Source organism: Pleurodeles waltl, chromosome 1_1 (assembly GCF_031143425.1).
Source record: "Pleurodeles waltl isolate 20211129_DDA chromosome 1_1, aPleWal1.hap1.20221129, whole genome shotgun sequence".
Taxonomy (NCBI): Eukaryota; Metazoa; Chordata; class Amphibia; order Caudata; family Salamandridae; genus Pleurodeles; species Pleurodeles waltl.
In genome coordinates, this window is record NC_090436.1 from 932,670,460 (window position 1) to 932,687,382 (window position 16,923).

Genomic DNA, 16,923 nt, shown 5'->3' on the forward strand with positions numbered 1-16,923 from the left:
GTCCTCCTCCAGTGCTCCTTGCCTCCTTCAGCCTGCTTGCTACCCTCTCTTTGGCACATGAGCACAAGTCGTACCAGCGCTTGCGTATCTCCTCGATGGAACGCTGCTCAAATTCAACTGCGCATATTTTGGTCTGGATGTCATCCCACATTTTCCTCTTCTCACTTTCTAGGACCCTAGTGCGTGTTTGCCAAATAACTGGTCATGGTTCTTGACCACCTCTTCTGTGAGCACCTCCAGTTCTTGCTCACTGAATTTCAGTTTAGGCTTTCTCTCTCCTTTGTCCTTCCCATTCCCATCAGCTGCCATAGTTTTTTCTGGTCCTGGCTGACTCTCCTGAGTGCCTCCCTGGTGCTGTGCTGGGTCTCTTTGCCTGCTCCTGTGGCTCAGGCTTCTGGAAACAGCATGCACTGACACACTTCCTGGTTGAGATGTTATCAAGGTGCTCCAGAATACAAAAATCGCAATTTGCGATTTACAAATACTGATTCGCTATTTTACTGAATCTGTATTTGCTACCCGCTATTTGCGATTGTGAATTTTATTAAATCGCAAACAATTATGTGATGGTGTTGTTACATTGCATTTTGGGAATCCCAGTTAGTGATTTGGTAAAAATCACTATTTGGTATTCACAAATGCGAACCTTGATCCATCTGGCCCTTTGTGTACCTTAAGCAAATTCGGGCTCCCACCTCACCTTTTAGATATCATAAGGAATCTTCACACTGACATCTATGCCCAAATAAGATGGGGAACTGATGGGAAAACAACTGACCAGATATTCAAAACACAAAGCAGGCTAGCAGTGGTGCATATTGGCACCAAACTATTCCTTCTTTTTTTAAATGGTTGTATAGATTTTCTCCAGGACTGGGAAAACTACTCCCTGGTTGTATGTGGCATGACAACACAAGCTTTATTATTTGTGGATGATACCTTGCTAGTGTCCAAAACACCAAAAGGAATAGAAGTCATACTCGCTAGATTTAAACTGTTTTGCATTAATACCAGCAAAACAAAGTTCATGGCCATTCATCCGCCTAGGCACTTCAGAGGGGTCCTAAAATTTGAGGGAGAGTATCTCAAAAGAGTTTCAGACTTTGACTACCTAGGAATCCACCTATCTAGCATTAATTCTTGTGCTAGCCAGATTGTAAGTAGCAGAATTGTATTGAACCATAGGACAGCTGCTATCCTGAAATTTGCTAGAACAATCACCTTTCATCCTGTTTCCCCTATCCTAGGAGTCCGGAGAGCTCAAGCAGTGGTGGCTATGATACAGAGCGATGGGGCCATAGTAGCATTGATCCACTGAGAGTTGCAGAAAATAAGCTCATCAGGGTGGCACTTAAACTTCCTGAATGTACCCCAGTAGTTTTCAAGCTAGATTTGGGCATGCAGTCCATTACTTCAAAAGTAAGACACAATCCAATTATGGACTGGTTAAGAATTTGGTTGACCACTGAGTTGGAACCCTACAGGATATCCCTTAGCAACAAGTTGGATAACCAGAGGGGATTGGAAAGGCTGCCATGGCTATAATATTTAGGGAAGACATTAGCTTCTTTGGGTTTGATAGAGTTTTGGACCAATCCAGCCTCCATAACCTCTTCTTATATCAGAACTGTGAAGTATGTCTTTTGGGATCATGAGGAGTGGAAATTTGTACATCAAACAAACCTAGGCTTGCTAACTGATAGATTTCTAGAGGTAGTGTGACATGGTTAGCCCCCAGTTTTTGTCTGATGTATGATGTACCCTAGAAATTTTAGTGCCCAGGGCCCCTGCTAACCAGGTTTTCTAGGTCAGAACTCTTTCCCTAAAACTGTTGTGATGCATTGACACAATTGCCTGTGTGCCCTGTCTATCATATACTGCATATACCATGGGTAAAACACCCCTCTGGCAGGCCTTACAGATCTAAGGTAGGGTGCACCATATCATATGTGAGGGATTAGATGCAGGAGCAACAGCCAACATGTGTTTCACCCCATAAATGGCATACATACCTGGGGCTTTCTCAAGGATGCAAGAACATAGAAAATAGGTTAACAGAGAATTTAAGTACAAAAACATGATCATCACTCGAAGTGCAGAAATATTGAGTTCTTCAGAGGTTCTTTCCCTATGCAAAAGTGATCATTTAAACAGAAACTATTAATAAAGGTGAAGTAAATAAAAGTGAAGAGAAAAGATCTATACCCCATGTTAGTTATCAGGTGATAATATTGAAAGTATACAGAGTACATGGATTATTTACACAAGGATTATGACAATTGGTTAATGATTAGAGCAAAAAGAAGCTTATTTCAGATGAAAAGAAAATTATTTTGAAGATACTTTTTGACAAAGGTCACCCAAGTGCATGAAAAGATTCTGAACCATGAACAAAAGAGCAAAGAGAGGGCCATCTGCCCCATGCCAAGTTCTACAAGGTCATACAATAACACGAGCAAAAGAGTATAGAAAGGGCCCTCTGCCCATGCAGATTTCAACAAGATCATACAATACCTATTTGTATATTGGGAAATATGAAACCATTTCTAATTTCCGTAAATTATGCAGATGAACGGACAAAAGTTTATCTGTACAGCCAAAGATATATAGTAATAACATGCATTAGGTTCCACCCAGACGGACAAATATATAGGCCCTCATTACGACTTCGGCGGTCTTACAAAAGATCGCTGAAGCAGCGGGCGCCACTATACCGCCAGTGCTGGCGGTATTGGTGGCTCCCTATTATGACATTTCTGCTGGGCCAGCAGACGGAAACAGTGTTTACGTCCGCTGGCCCAGTGGAAAAGTCACATAAACATTGCAGCCGGCTCATAATAGAGCCGGCGGCAATGTTGATGTGCAGCGGGTGCAGCAGCACCTGTCGTGCATTTCACTGCCCGAAATTCGGGTAGTGAAATGCGCGATAGTGCTGTGCCTGGGGGCCCCTGCACTGCCCATGCTATGTGCATGGGCAGTGCAGGGGCCCCCAGGGGCACCCCCAGTCCCCCCTACCGCCAGCCTTTCCATGGCGGTGTTTACTGCCATTGAGAGGCTGGCGGTTGGGGATTTATAATCCCCAGGACAGCACTGCCCTGGGGATTATGACCGCCTGGCGGAAGCCTGGCGGTCAAGTGGAGGGGCCGGCGGTATGGCCGTGGCTAATGCGCCATGGTCATAATACACTGGCGGAACTCCGCCAGCCTGTTGGCGGTGTTACTGCCAGTGTACCGCCGGCCGCCAGGGTCATAATGAGGCCCATAGTTTCTTTGAGGGTTACATATATCAAAAATATGCAGTTTCATCCTTAATGATAATGATCTCCATTGTAAAATGTCATACAGGTACAATAGGTTGCACATAATGGCCCTCATTACTACCTCTGCGGTCTTCTTTGAAGACCACAGAGCAACCGCCGTGCTGAAGACCGCCAGTCCAGGCAGTTTTCCATGCCGCGTATTATGACTGCTGGCAGCCCTCCATCCTTTTTCGGATGGAGAGCCACCAGCAGCCATACTGGAGGTCGGCGGGGAAGTGGAGGTTGCTCCACCTTCACCGCCATCAGAACACCGCCCACTGAGTCACATCCCATGATTCGGTGTGGCGGTGTTCTGGTGACGGGGAGCTGGCGGTGGAGCAGCCCCCATGGATCCCATCCCCTCCCGGAGGATCAACGGACAAGGTAAGTTGATCGTCCGATAGGGGAGGGGGGCGGGGGGTGTTGTGTATTTTGTGCGTGCATGGGGGTGTGCGTGTGAGTATGTAGAGGGGGTGTGTGAGTGCGTGTATGCATGCGGGGGTGTTGTGTGTTTGAAAATGTGTGCATGTCTGTCTGTTTGTATGTATGTGAATATGTGTACGTGGATGTCTGTATGTATGTGTGCGTGTATGACTGTGTGTGTGTTTCTGTTGGTATGTTTGTGGGTATGTGTGCGGGTATGTGTAATGGTGATGTCTGTATGCGTGTAGGGTGGGGGTGTGTTTCAATTTTCGGGGTAGGGGTAGGGAGGGGGTCCTGCCACCTTTGGGGGTGGCAGGGGGGTAAGGGGTGTGGGGGGAGGACTTGGTGGGGATGGGGGGTGGGGGAGACCCCTATCAGTGCCAGGGAAGGAATTCCCTGGCACTGATAGTGCCTACCGCCATGGATTTCATGGCATTTCCAAACCACCCAAAATCCATGGCAGTATGCAGGGTCGTGATACCGCCGGCGGTCTGGTGACAGCCGCCGGGCTGGAGACCGATGTCTCCAGCCCAGCGGTCATGACCGCCCTGGCGGTCGGAGTGGAGAAGTGGCAGATGACCATGGCGATAACCGCCATGGTCATAATTCAATTTATTTTTCCGCCGGCCTGTTGGCGGTATTACCGCCACTTCTCCCCCATCCGCCAGGGTCATAATGAGGGCCAATGTGTCTAAATGCAAAAGTCTACTAGTTCATGTAGTTGAAATGTATGCATATTGTACATAAACATGGATAGGTTGAGACATAGTATAACTATAACTCTTGACATCTAAAATAGTACATCTCACTTAATTACATTTGAAAAGGTACCAATTAATCATCGTAATACATATTCATCCCTTCCACTGTCAGTACATCCAAAGAGGCCTTAGTCTACATGCCGGTCAGGGTGTATTTATCATAATTAGGCCAGGTTAGATCTGTTGTTTCCACACAGTAGCATTATACATAAAGGGGAGCACGATGTATTGACCATTAGTCCAGTTAGATCGGTCATCTGTTTATCAGGGCGCAAGTATAATTCAATGAAAGCTAGTTAAGCGTGAGGGTTCGACCAAAGGCTGAATTTGAACAATTATACGTATTAGTGGTAATTTGAAAAAAACGGGCAGTCTTAGCCACTTGCCGGACATGTTGTCAAACATACATTTAGTTGGGCAGTCTTAGTGATAAGTTGTCAATATTGCATTTAGTCACGGGTTAGAACCTGAGCACTGGGTGCCTAAAGAGTATATATTGGTGTTCTAGTTCAGCGCCATGCAGAATGCTTCAGGGAACCTAGTTAAGCACAAAGGTTAAACCGAGTGCTGAATGCAATCCAGCCACTAGCCCACATATTGGTGACAATTTTAGAAACTAAGACAGTCATACCCTATTTATCTTTGAACACCAACTATAAACAAAGACAAGCAATACGTGAACTTCATGAAGACAACACAATTATAATTAAGGAAGCAGACAAAGGGGGGAATATCGTCATCCTTAATAAACAGGATGACCTTTCTGAAGCATATCGACAAATAAGTGACAATACCTGCTACACGAAGTTACCTAACAATCCAACCCAGGAGATACAACGTAAACTGAAAGAACTCCTGCACAATTGATTCCCTAAGGGTGTACTTATCCTAGACAAAAAAGACTCATCTTTATGTGAAACAACATTGTGGGGGTCATTCTGACCCTGGCGGTCATCGACCGCCAGGGCCAACGACCGCGGAAGCACCGCCAACAGGCTGGCGGTGCTTCCTGGCCAATTCTGACCGCGGCGGTAAAGCCGCGGTCAGAAAAGGGAAACCGGCGGTTTCCCGCCGGTTTTCCCCTGGCCAAAGGAATCCTCCATGGCGGCGCTACAAGCAGCGCCGCCATGGGGATTCCGACCCCCTTCCCGCCATCCTGGTCCTGGCGGTTCTTACTGCCAGGAACAGGATGGCGGGAACGGGTGTCGTGGGGCCCCCTAACAGGGCCCCATAAAGATTTTCAGTGTCTGCTTTGCAGACACTGAAAATCGCGACAGGTGCCACTGTCCCGTCGCACCACTTCAACTCCGCCGGCTCCATTCGGGGCCGGCTTCATTGTTGAAGGGGCTTTCCCGCTGGGCCGGCGGGCGGCCTTCTGTTGGTCGCCCGCCGGCCCAGCGGGAAAGTCAGAATGACCGCCGCGGTCATTTGACCACGGTACGGTCTTCTTGCGGTGCCCGCCGGGGTCAGAATGACCCCCTGTATCTCTTACCAAAATTTCATAAAGGTGGTTTTCCACCCAAAGGTAGACCAATTACTGCAGGTATTATTTCCATCTGCTCCAATAGAGGTAATTGTATTTAACTCAAAATGAAAACCTTTCATGAGAAATCTGCCATCTTTTATTAAGGACACCAAAGACATAATACAAAACCTTCAGGATATCAATTGGCAATCGGACTACATATTTGCAACTATAGAGGAAGTCAGTCTGTATACCTCAATTAAACATCAAAATGGTATTAAAGCAGTACACAAATGTTTATCAACACGATCAGTACACTTACTGGAAAGAAACAACATGATCATCGAAATGCTGACCTTTTGCCTGAAAAATAACTTTTTCCTATTCAGGGGTGAACACTATCTCAAAAATCAAGGGACTGCGATGGGAGCATGTTTGTGCCTGTATCCTGATGGGAGAAGTGGAAAGATACTTGCTGTTGAATGAGAACATTGAAGGCTTATCAAACCATATCATCTTTTGGGGATGTTACATAGATGATATACTCTTCATCTGGCAAGGCCCAGAGTCCCTCCTCCAACACATTTTTAGGACTCTAACACAAAACAAATGGGAAATTGAGGTGACCTCCAAATACTAAAAAGAATCAATCACATTTTTGGATCCAACCCTCTATATTGATCACAAACAATTGCATACTCAAATTCATCGTAAAGATACAGCTGCTAATTCTGTTGTTCATGCATCTAGCATACAATAGCCAACATACCATCAGGAGAATACCGACGGGCTAGACGGAAATGCAGCACTAATGAAGACTATGAGCTAAAGGCAGTGGAAATTACTGAACGCTTATCCAGGAGGGAGTATAACTGTTCAAGATTGAATCAAACAAAGGAACACTTTGCCAAAATTGACCGGAATGAATTTTAAACAAAAGTAAGATCACTGAAACTCTAAACACCTATACATTTCATTACCAACTTTAGCAATGGTCATCAACATATTCATAAATTATTATATAAACATTGGTATATGCTCACAAAGACTCAATCTATCCCCCAAGATATTTGACCATTTCCGCAAATGTGTTTCAAAAGGGCTTCTAATCTCAGAGAGAAACTTTTTTCTTCATTTTTTCAAGAACATACAATAACTAAACATTTTTTTACACCAACTACCGGCTTCTACAGTTGCTCCAACTGCTCCATCTGTAAATTAGGTTTGCCCAAATAAAAACAAATAGACATTAACAGTCCGAGTTTTGTAATACGCAATTTCATCAACTGTTAAAGTTCTAATGTAGTATACCTTATTGTCTGCCCCTGTGAAAAATACTATATTGGGAGTACGACTAGACCATTGAAAACAAGGATACAAGAACATTTTTGCAAAAAACAAAAGGAGGATTTGAGACTCAAATTGGTGGACCATTTTGTGTCATGTCACCCTCATTCTAGATCCTTTTTCTTCTGCAGTCTTCTGTAGTCTTCTAAAACTAAAACCACATCCTCGAGGCTGAAAACTAGAACTAAAATTACAACAATATGAAAGTACCTTTATCTTCCACTTTGACACAGTATGACATGGTTTGAATAAAGATGCGGAATGGCATTACTGGATCTTATAACATTCAATCTGACCTATGCTGATCGAACATTCTGTGCCTTCCCTTCTTGAATAGCAATATGGAACAAAAATATATGAGAATGTTACATTTGTGTGACTGATGACAATTTGATGTGATGTGTGGAAAGACACTGTTCGCATCAATTGACTCTCATACTTGTTATATTAATCCTGTTCATTTGTAACTATGGCCTTCAATATAACATTGGTGGTAAATGCCACCTACTGCCACGCTGATGGCTGGCAACATACCGCTCTGGTGGTGAACAGCCCTTTGCCATATTATGACATGCACACACAAATCCGACAGAATACAGCCACATACACAAATCCGCCAGCCCAAAGGTCAGTGCAATAGTGGCGTTCCCAACACCCATACTGTTACGCCAACAAAACAATGCCCATCACATTATGACCCATGAATCACCACGCGGACATTCAACAGCGGTAAACCATTGGCTGTACATACCGCCGCACTCTGAATGGATACCCACATACAAAACAACATCACATTGGCCAAAACTAAAATCACACACCTGACACTCATGCACCCCCCACACCAACACCACTATAAAACACACACTCACATCACCCACAACCCTTTACGATTACAAATCATTGCCACCAGACTGACACCAAGACCACTACGACAACTAGACACACACCACTTACACCCATACATCCCTCACTCATGCCACATCATACACACTGCCACATTATTCAACACACTCTCACCAACACACAACACCCATGTCCCCACAAATGCACCCCCGCTTCACTGATGAGGAGTTAAGGGTCTTGGTGGAGGAAATTGTCAGGGTAGAGCCACAGCTGTTTGGAGCACAGGTACCGCAGATATCCATTGCAAGGAAGATGGAGGGATGGCGGAGAATCGTGGACAGGGTGAACGCCGTTTGACAGCATCCAAGAACAAGGGATGACATCAGGAAGAGGTGGAATGACCTACGGGGAAAGGTACGTTCCATAGCAGCAAGGCACCAGCTTGCCATGCAGAGGACTGGCAGTGACCCCCACCTCCTCGCCCACAGCTCGCAGCATGGGAGGAGCAAGTCTTGGCAATACTGCATCCTGAGGGGCTCACTGGAGTAGCCGGAGGACTGGACACTGGTAAGTCAACATTTACTCCTTATCACCCCCATACTTGCATGCCATCTCACACTCTCACCCTCACTCCCATTACTCCACCCCATTCCACATACTGCACCTACACATATGACTAACCCCAATGCCAAGCCCTGCATGTAATACCAATGCATGGACAGCCCTCCCAGCTCTGCATGGACACCCATAACAAAAGCATGCACAGCATAGGGAAACTAACAATCACACAATACATCACCATGCACAAGCAAAAGGTGGCAGGGCAACACCAACAATAGAAGGGAAGCTAGGGATGTACAAAATGTCATACACATGAAGCATAATGCATCACTTACATCCCCACAGGTACCCCAGCCAATGTCAGTGGAGAGGAGGTGCCACGACTATCCAGTCCCCCAACAGAAGAATGCCCCCAGTGATGACAGTAACTCTGGACTTCTGGATCTGGATGACCTACCTGAGCCATCATGGACCACTGAACAGCGGGTCACCCAAACCCACTCACAGACCACCACAGAGCCTCCCCCTTAAGTATCCAACACCACAGCACCCACCCAGTGTACACACACCTCTGTCCCTAGGACATATCAAACAGCAGTGTGCCCACCTGTACCGAGACCCCAGGCCACATCTCGCCCCCAAGACAATCAGGGACAATCAGGGAAAGCAGTTTGCACACCTTTCAGAGGACAGAGGCACAGGCCAACAGGGAAACTGGGGGACTGCTGTGTGCCAGGGGGAGGACAGGACCAGGGAACCGATTCTCAATGTGCAAGCATTGTGTAAGGGGGTGGGGGGAATGTCTTGTGGCGGTGTACATGGTGTGTGCTGGGCGATGTGTGTGCCAATGGTGCTGGAAACGGGTATGGTGAGTCATTTGTGTGACAGGCTGTACTGTTTGTTTAATGGTGTTATCCTGTCTGTATTGCCTCTGTAGGTCAGCGCCCATCAAAAGAAGAGAATATGGTGTGCCATCGCCGAGGACGTGCGGACCCTGGAGGTCTATGGCAGGCGGAGCACCCACTGTCAGAAACGGTGGGAGGACCTGAGATGCTGGGCACGGAAGACCGTGGAGGTGCAGCTGGGGATGGCCTTTCAATGAGGAAGGGGTGCCCGTCGGACCCTGATCCCCCTGATGGCCCGCAATCTGGCGGTGGCATACCCTGAGCTGGATGGGTACTTGAGGGAATCACAGGAGCCAGAGGGGGGTGAGTACAGTGGGTATGATTACATATTGTGGAAGGTGGGGTGGTATCCAGGTGGTGGATGTGTGTTAGAAGCCGCCCCTAAGGCCAAGCCAGACATTGCTGTGTGGGTCATCTGAAGGGTAATGGGTGTATGGCAAATACTGGTAACCTAGCTTACTAGCAGTCTATTTCAGGCAGGGCATCATGGGTCCCAGGAGCGCTGCAGTTGGCGGTGTGTGGTCCTCATCTTGCCTTCGTAACTAGCCATATCACTGGTAGTGCAGTGCATAGTGCTTAAGCCTGTTCCCTGTGTGTGATGGTGACGTGCATGCCAATAGTGGTGTTGGTGCAGTCATTGACCCAGTGTATCCTTTGTCTCTCTCTCCCCCTCTTCTTGTTTTGTCATCCTGTCCTTGTGTGCATTAGCATCATCTGGCGGAGGAGCAGGGGCACCGGTGACAGAGGGAGCTGCATCCCACAGGACCCAGGAGGCAGAGTCCACCGAAGCCGAAGGAACCAGTGGGACGAGGGCGAGGGGAGCACCATGGGGAGACTGGAGGTGACAACACAGACTCAGATACCTCCTCCGATGGAAGCTCCCTGGTGGTGGTGGACACCTCTGTGACCACCCCAGCTGCAGGTACAACCGCCACCCCCGTACTAGCACCTCCCTCCCAGTAGCCCCTCAGTGAGTTGCCCGTGCCCGCTCATCCAGGAGGGTGGGCATCTCCTTCGCCCCAGGCACCTCAGGCCCTGCTCCAGTCAGCCCTGCTGCCCTGAGTGAGGAGGCTATTGACCTCCTGAGATCCATCTCTGTAGAGAAATCAATCATTGTGAATGCCATCCAGGGGCTGGCATCCCAGGTGCAGCAATGCATTCATGGAGGGCATTCATGGTGGATTGGCGGTCCAACAGATATCGATTCAGGCTCTGGCCTCCTCTCTGATGGCAGCCATTGTCCCATTTTCCACCATCCCCCCTCCAACTACCACTTCCCAGTCCCATTCTCCTCAACCCAACACATCCCAGGCACACATACAGATGAGCATGCATACAAGACAACACCTAAGAGTGGCACAGGCACCACACTTTATCACACAAGCACTTACGCAAACACCATACAGTTGCAGACATGGCAACATCCACTGCCTCCACTGTCTCCCCTTCTTCCTCCTCCTCCACCTCCCTCCCAGACATGTTCACATTCACACCTGCATGCACTACATCAACATCCACCACCAGCATCACCACACCAAGAAGCACACACACCTCACTAGCAGACAACTCCACAACAGCCATGCACGCATCCCCTCTGCCCTCTCCCACCCTGTCTGTCCCCCCTAAAGGATACAAACGCAAGCACTCACACACCTAAAAGCCATCCACCTCACATCAGCATACAGCCCATGCACCTGCACCCAAATCCAGCAGACAAACACCTCCTACAACCACTCTCTCTACCTCCACTCCCATCACTCCTCCCTCCTCCCTCCCCACCATCCCTAAAAAGCTTTTCCTTGCCCAACTTGACCTCTTCCCTCCCCCTCCTCCCCATCATGCATGTATGAGCAGGGTACAAAAGACCCAGTCCAGCACCTCAGCCAAACAGTCAAAGGGGACAGTGGAGGCACCACCTACTCATGATGGTAGGGATACCACACCTCCATTGAAGAAGGGGACGGAGCCATCCACCCCTGCTAGGAAGGGTAAGGAATCCACGCCCCATGTAATGGAGGAGATATAGCCCTCTACTCCAGGGGCCCGTACTGCCAGCTGAGGAAGTGCAGCCATCACCAACTGCAGAGGCTGCCCAGGAGGCACCTCCATCCACCCCCACACTGCAGCCATCACCAACTGTAGGGGCTGCCCAGGAGGCACCTCTATCCACCAACAAACTGTAGCCGTCACCACCAGCGGACGCTATGTAGGCCACCCTTCAGGGGCTCCTGTATGAGGGGCCCCCTCCCGAACCAGTGGGGAAGACATCCACCTGAGAGACTGTGGCCTTGCACTCCCCAGGACAGAGCAATGGGCATGTTGCCCCATCCAGAACCAGTGGGGAAGTCACCCACCTGAGAAACTGTGGCCTTGCACTCCCCAGGACAGAGCAATGGGTATTTTGCCCCATCCAGAACCAGTGAGGAAGTCACCCACCTGAGAGACTGTGGCGTTGGTCTCCCCAAGACAGAGCAATGAGTTTTTTGCCCCATCCAGAACCAGTAGAGAAGTCACCTCCTGAGAGACTGTGGCCTTGCACTCCCCAGGACAAAGCAATGGGCATGGAGCCCCATCCAGAACCAGAGGGCTTGCTCCTGGATCTGTCTGAGGTGACCCTCACCATACCCCTCCCCCTGAGGTGCCTGCCCACTTGCAAACTGATGCCCCTCCAGAGTTCTATCCGGATGAAGTCAGGATTCAAGTTAGGCCTTAGACTGTGCCCTGTGGCCATGTGGGCCTTTAAACATTGGACTGGGCAGTGCCCCTTTGTGTATATGTGTACATATCTGCTTCATTGACAAATCAATAAATTTTTTAGATGTTGATTTGAGTACAATCACTTTCATCCATTCCTGTTGTCCTTGCATTATTCTGCCATGTATCGTGACCTTCGACCTTGCTTTAAGCAGGTAGGCCGCTCCCCTTGCTCCTAGCTGCTGGCAGCTGCCTGCATTTCCTGTTGGGCTCTCTGCTTATTTTCTTCTTCACCGTAGCCGCTTCATCCCCGTGGCCCCACCCCGTCCCTCCTCGTATTCCTCGTACTCCTTCCCGCTCTTCCTCCTCCACTGGCCCGCCCCCGCCCTGTCATTGGTCTGCCGCCACCCTCCTCCCAGCTGACACACCCTCCCTCTACCCCTATTATGCCGGCCGCAGCGCGACAAGGACAGTGACCTTCGACCCTGCTTTAAGCAGGTAGGTCGCTCCCCTTGCTCCTAGCTGCTGGCAGCTGCCTGCATTTCCTGTTGGGCTCTCTGCTTATTTTCTTCTTCACCGTAGCCGCTTCGTCCCCGCGGCCCCGCCCCCTCCCTCCTCGTATTCCTCGTACTCCTTCCCGCTCTTGCTCCTCCACTGGCCCGGCCCCCCGCCCTGCCATTGGTCTGCCGCCACCCTCCTCCCAGCTGACACACCCTCCCTCCGCCCCTCTTATGCCGGCCGCAGCGCGGCTGCGCTGCTGGCGCGCCTAAAGGCAAGCCCGTCTGCGCCTGTCCGTGCCAAGACCGCGCCTAGCACCAGACCCACTGGCCAACACGCCCCCGCACTACCTCACAACATTACACCGCTGATGAACTCCACGCCCTAAACCCAGGTCGTTCCTCCACCTGCTGCCAGGTCACACCAACGCACACCAGAGGACCCTTTTCTTGCAGTGCCTGCAACTTCACCTGCAAGCCAAACCCCGAACACCACATCAAAACAGACTACCACCTAAAATGCATCTTTCTGAACACCCGCTCCGTCCACAAACATGCAATTGAACTATGGGACCTGCTAACCACTCACTCGCCGGACATCGCATTCCTCACCGAAACATGGATGAACCCTACCTCGGAACCTGACATAGCAGTAGCTATACCGGATAATTACAAAATCACCAGAAGCGACCGCAACAACAAACCAGGAGGAGGAATCGCCATAGTCCATAAAAACACCATAAGTGTCTCCACCAACTCCGACGACATCATCAAGTCCTCCGAGCACCGCCACTTCACAATCTACGTAAACGCCAACAACACACTCAGAGGAACACTGGTCTACATACCCCCCCCGGCCCGAGACCACAGTTCTGTGACGATATCACCGACACCATCAGCTCCCAAGCCCTCACCTCAACTGACTACATCCTCCTGAACTTCCACCTGGAAAATAACAACGATACTAACACCACCAACCTAATCGACAACCTCGCCAACCTCGGCCTCAAGCAACTTGTCACCTCACCGACCCACTCCGCAGGCCACACTCTCAATCCCATCTTCACAACCAGCAAACATGTGGCCTTCAGCCACACCACCGAACTCTACTGGACAGACCACCAATGCATCCACTTTTCCTACCAAAAACCAGTCACTCACCGCCACCGCACACAGCCGCCCTGAGGCAAATGGAGCAGAATATCCTCGGACCAACTGATCTCCACCCTCGCCCAGACCCACCCCCGGGACCACAGACCCCAACACAGCCACCACCAACCTGCACTACTGGTTAGAAGACTGCGCAACACCCTTGCATCGCTCAAAAAACACCCTAACACCCCGCACAGAATCAAGGCCAGCTGGTTCACCCCAGATTTACAGGACTCCAAACAACGTTGCCGCAGAACGGAAAAAAACTGGCGCCGTGAACCCACCGCCTCCAATCGCTGCACCTTCAAGGAGGCCCTTCGCAGACATCACCAATTGATACGCACCGCCAAAAGGACCCACTTCAAAAACCGCATCGACACCAACGCTCACAACACCAAAGAACTCTTCAGCATCATCCAAGATCTAACCACCCCAAAGGCATGCTCCAACGAACCCCCGCCATCACAGGAGCTCTGCAACTCACTCGCATCCCACTTCCGTCGAAATATAGAAGAAATCCACAACAGCTTCAACTCCAAATCCTACCAGCTTACTACGAACTCCCTCGAACCCCACGCTCCAAGAAATACCCACCTCCTCCACACCTGGACCCCGGTCAACTCAGAAGACACCGCGAACACCATGGCCACCATCTACTCTGGATCTCCATCGGACCCCTGTCCACACCACATCTTCAACAAAGCCAACACCATCATCGCCCCCCATCTCTGCCACACTATCAACAGCTCCTTTGAATCAGCCACCTTCCCAGAGAGATGGAAGCACGCAGAAATCAATGCCCTGCTAAAGAAACCTAAGGCAGACCCTGACGACCCCAAGAACTACCGACCGATCTCCCTCCTCCCCTACCCAGCCAAGGTCATCGAAAAAATCGTGAATAATCATGTATCCCGGTTCCTAGAAGACAACAAGGCACTTGACACCTCCCAATCCGGATTCCGCAAAAACCACAGCACCGAGACCGCACTCATTGCTGCAACAGACGACATCAGGACCATGCTAGACAAAGGAGAAACAGCAGCACTCTTTCTCCTGGACCTCTCCGCAGCTTTTGACACGGTATGCCATCACACTCTCCACACACGCCTCCACAACGCTGGAATCCACGACAAAGCCCTGGACCGGTCATTTCTCAAGGACAGGACCCAAAGATTTTGCCTCCCGTTGTTCCTATCAGGAGCCTCCAATATCACCTGTGGCGTCCCTCAAGGGTCTTCACTCAGCCCCACACTTTTCAACGTATAAATGGCTCCCCTCGGCAACATCGCACAAACACACCACATCAACATAGTCTCCTACACCGACGACACTCAGCTCATCATCTCCCTCACAAAAGATCCCACCACTGCAAAGGACAACCTCCACAACGGACTCCACGCCATAGCCAGCTGGATGGAAGCTAGCCTCCTAAGGCTAAACACAGAAAAAGACAGAATTACTCATCTTCAGCACCAACCCCTGAGCCTGGAACGACTCTTGGTGGCCCACCTCCCTAGGATCCGCACCCTCACCCACCACCCACGCTCGCAACCTGGGCGTCATCTTGGATTCCACACTCAGCATGACACAGCAGGTCAATGCCATCTCCTCTTCCTGTTACTACACCCTCCGCCTGCTCCGCAGAATCTTCAAGTGGATTCCCATCGAAACCAGGAAGACCGTCACCCATGCCTTCGTCAGTAGCCGATAGGATTACAGAAACGCCCTATATGCAGGAATAACAAACTACCAGTATCGAAGAGGATCACTTTCAAAATCCTCATCCACGCACACAAGGCCCTCCACAACACGGGTCCGACCTACCTCAACGACAGACTCACCTTTCACACCCCGACCCGCAACCTTCGCTCCGCCAACCACGCCCTCGCCTACGTTCCTCGCATCCGCCGCACGACCACCTGAGGAAGATCATTCTCCTACCTTGCCGCAAAGACCTGGAACTCCCTACCACTCCACCTCCGCCTGACCGACGACCTTCTATCTTTCAGGAAACACCTTAAGAACTGGCTTTTCGACCAGTAGCTCTCCCCCCCAGCGCCTTGAGACCTTCTGGGTGAGTAGTGTGCTTTACAAATCCCTGATTGATTGATTGACTGATTGATAGGGGGGAAATCGTTTTTCGTGTGCAGCTGGTTGTGTGTATGGTGTGTGTGTGTCAGGTGTGTGTTGTGCTTGTGTGTGTCACTCTCGGTTTCCTCCCTCTCTCCCTTGTATGCTAAGCAGCTGTACTCACGGTCGTGGTCATTGTCGGCATTGGTGTTCCAGGTGGAGCATAACATAGAAGATCATTGGGAAAACTTGCAGTTCAGGTTCCATGGTGGCATTCTCCTTCGCTGTGTCTCCGATGGTGAGTCAGTTCTCTTCAGAGATGTGTTCCCCCCAGACTCTTGATGGCCTTGGCACTGCCCCGGAAAAGGTGGCGGTTTGCAGTGTCTTAATATGGTGGGCAGTACTTTGTCTCCCGTCTGGCTGTTGCCAGCTACAGCTGTGGTGAGGGTTGTTTCCACCCTGGCGGTTTCTATGGTACATTGGCTGTCTATGGGAGTTAACACCACCATGGTCATAATTTAGCCGTAATTACTGCCAGCCTGTTGGCGGTATTACTGTCACTTCATCACTAAGCGCCAGGGTCGTAAGAGAGGGCCTATATGTCTACATGCAATTTATATTCTTTGGGTTTTTCTTTACTGAGACACCCAAATTAGAGCCTTTGATAAACCCCCCTTTTTTAGAACTATCTGTCTTTGATGATGTAATTTAGTAAGAGCTACTGCGCAAGGATGAGTCTGTCCAGGGCATAATATCAATCAAAGACAAGCTTTATTAGGTCAATTAACCATCAAAGCATCACAATACATTTAAAAAACTCAGTATTAGAAATTGTTTTGTAGTCTATACAATTATAGGATAAAACTAATAAATCCATAAAATCTTAAACTGCTCATGTCTGAATAAT